Source organism: Arachis duranensis, chromosome 7 (assembly GCF_000817695.3).
Source record: "Arachis duranensis cultivar V14167 chromosome 7, aradu.V14167.gnm2.J7QH, whole genome shotgun sequence".
Classification (NCBI taxonomy): domain Eukaryota; kingdom Viridiplantae; phylum Streptophyta; class Magnoliopsida; order Fabales; family Fabaceae; genus Arachis; species Arachis duranensis.
Genome location: NC_029778.3, coordinates 54,601,181 through 54,604,510, shown reverse-complemented (window position 1 = coordinate 54,604,510; position 3,330 = coordinate 54,601,181).

Sequence of the window (3,330 nt, the reverse complement as noted above, 5' to 3'; positions counted from 1 at the left end):
TATTTAGAAATTTACTTCTCATATAATTAGAAGTCAATTTTTATTGAGATTTATAGTTGAGAAAGTTCTTTCAATTAATACAGTTGTTACTAAAAAAAATAAAAACTAATATAAAAAAAGATAAATAATACTCTTTCAAGTCGATTTCTAAAAAAAATATAAATTTCATTTAAATTGAGAATTGATCATTCTAATGACATCTAATATGAAATTTTTAAATTGATTATAATGTACCAAAAATTGAATAAAAAATTATTGTCAAATTTAATAATTTAGTGGGGACAAAAAAATATTATTATCATATACTATTCAAAAAAATTTTAAATTGTAGTGGGGGCGCTTGCCCCCACAACCACCCACGTACATCCGTCCCTGGCTCCAACTGGAAGACTTAACGTCAAGCAAGTAACATTAAAGAAGCACTTGTTGGGAGGCAACCCAACTGATGTGAATTTTACACCACAATACTACCGACAAGTGCACTGGGTCGTACTAAGTAATAAACTCACCGTGAGTGAGTGTCGATCCCACGAGGATTAACGAACTAAGCAAGCAATAGTCAATCAATTAATCTACTCAGTCAATCAAAATTAGGTTTGAAAGGCTTGAGCATAAACAGCAATGTAAAAAAGAAAACAGTGAGTGTTGAAAGGTAATGTGATTAAAAGAGTTAAGGTTTTAGAGATGTTGAGACGTCCGGATCAATAATTTTTACTTTCCACCTTGATTATGCAAAGATATTTCCATGGCAAATCATTAGTAATTAAATCCTAATCCCCTGGTAATTCAATTTCTATTTAACCTAATTAATCGCTAATTTCTTAGTCAATTACTTAAGAAAAGAGTTGAGCACATTCACTAATTCATAAGCCACACAATTCATAAGAATCTCCCCTAATTGATTCGTTGTCACTTATCAAGTCTAGTTTCAAAACATAAGAGTTGCGAGAATCGGTTTTCAAGCTTAATTCAATTAATCAACTTTTCCAATAAGTTAAAAGAATTCAAGTCAGAGAAGAATTATTTCTCAACACATTCAAACCTTTTAGAATAAAGAACGAAAATCTTTTCTTAAGAAAGTATCAATGCATTAATTAAAGGTTTGAAAAGCTAGAATATTAGTCTATAGGAATCACAGAGCTCCTAACCTTAACCAAGGAGAATTAGTTGCTCATGTTCTTCAGAGAAATCCTATAATTATGAAAAGTAAAAGTGCCCAAGAAGTGGTGCGAAATTTATAATCCACAAACAAACCGATAAGTGTATCAGGTTGTACCAAGTAATACCTCACGTGAGGACCACCCTAGATTCTGAAGCTAGCGCCAAACTTGAGCTAGACCAAGTTTGGCACCACTCAGTCTGCACATGAGTGTCGTCCATATGTTGATCCTGGCGCCAAACTTGGAATTTCCAAGTTTGGCGCCACCATGCCAGCAGTGAATGGATACCTTGTGATGATCATGGCACCAAACTTGGAGATTGTCAAGTTTGGCGCCACCCCTTGGATTGTTCAGGCTCCATTTCTTCCTTCTAAACTCTGTCAAATCCATCCGAATGCTACCTAAAATAAATCAAGTTACACACAAATCAAAGTAGCGTTCATAGTGTCTTAAAATACCTAAATCTTGATTAAACTTAACAAATGCAAATGCAAATTCACTAGGAAAAGATAAGAAAGATACTCACACATTACAACACCAAACTTAAATTGTTACTTTTCCTCAAGCAACCAAAAATAATATAAACTTTAGATGTGAATTTGCATGAGAGTTGAGTTTTCAATAAAGCTCCTGTCTGTCTCAAAGTGGGGTTAACAATACTAAAACCCTGAATAGTTTTGGCATCTCACTATCCTTTAAATCTTAGGAATGTCAATGTCATTCGGAATTAGAATCCGGATAATATTATGAATTCTCTTGCCTTTTTACTTCGGATTAATCCTTGAACACAGGTTTTTTCTTTTTTTTTTCTTTGGTGCTTTGCACCTTGAACCTAGCCGTGACTTTAAATACATTGTCTCAAACTTTACTTGACATAAAAACACCACAAGCACTTAACTGGAGAACTCTTTGAGTTCTAATTTCTCTTTCAATTGCTCTCAGACAGTGGTACTCAAAACCTTTGGCATACTCTGTATCTGCACTTGGCCTCGACTCTTAGTGATTTATCTCAAGGATTACTTGACACATTCACACTACAAGAATATGGCTAGGAAAACAACTCTTTGAGCTTTCAATCATACTTAACCTTCCTACCCATTGATGCTCAAAGTCTTAGACCTTGCCTTTTATTTTCTTTTTCTTTTTCTTTTTACTGTTTCTTTTGCTTCAAGGATTAATTTCTTGTTTAATTTAAAGAATCCATAATAGTTCTTTAAATTCCTATTCCTCATGTAACAACATCTTTTGATCCAAATTCAAATATGCACTGTTCATATCATGCATTCAAAGTCACAGAAAACACCACCATATTTAAGTAAATAAGACTACTCTTAAATATAGAATCAATTTCTCATGCAATATACCATTTTTTTCTTTTTTTTTTTTGATTCAAACTCCGTGAGCTATACATGAGACATCTTTTCAACTTAAAAACAATCAACGGAATCAAGTTAAAGCCTAAGAGATTGAAAAAACTAAAGATCATGCAGGCAATCAAAGCAACAGAAAACAGGAATATAACATAATAGGAACGGAAGAGAAATGGAAAGTGAAAAAGGAACTAAACCACCCCAGTCACCCCGGTGGGGGTCTCTCTCCTCAGGCTACGGTCCATATGGTCCTCTCAGGCACCCGAAGTCATGTCTCAGCTGAAAAAGTTCATGGCGTTGAGTATCTTGCTCCGCCGCCAATTGATGGAGAAGAGTGTTGTGAGCCTATGACTGTTCTGTACTGCTCTCATCTAATCGAGAGAAGAAGTAAGCTGTTCCCAGTGGCTATCCTGTGTCATCCTCATCTGCTCAAGAGAGGATGTGAACTACTGCCAGTATTTCTGAGGCAGAAAATAGTGTCTTTGAGGTAGGGGAGGCTGGTCTTGCTGAGCCTCCTCTTCAGCTTGCTCTCCTCTGTGGACCCTCTGGTACTCCCTAACATATTCCATAGTCTTTTTGGTGATAGGCCTCTCAATTGGAATAGGAAAATCATTTTTCACCTTCACCCTAGCGGCTTCATAGAGGCGGTAGATAAGATGTGGGAAGCCCAGCCTAGCATGTGTAGAGAAGAGTTGGAGGCAATGCTATAGATCTGCTGTGCAATGATGTCCTCTACCTCCACCTCCTCTCTCTTCATAATGCAGTCAATCATAATAGCTCGATAGACCTCCGGATGGCTA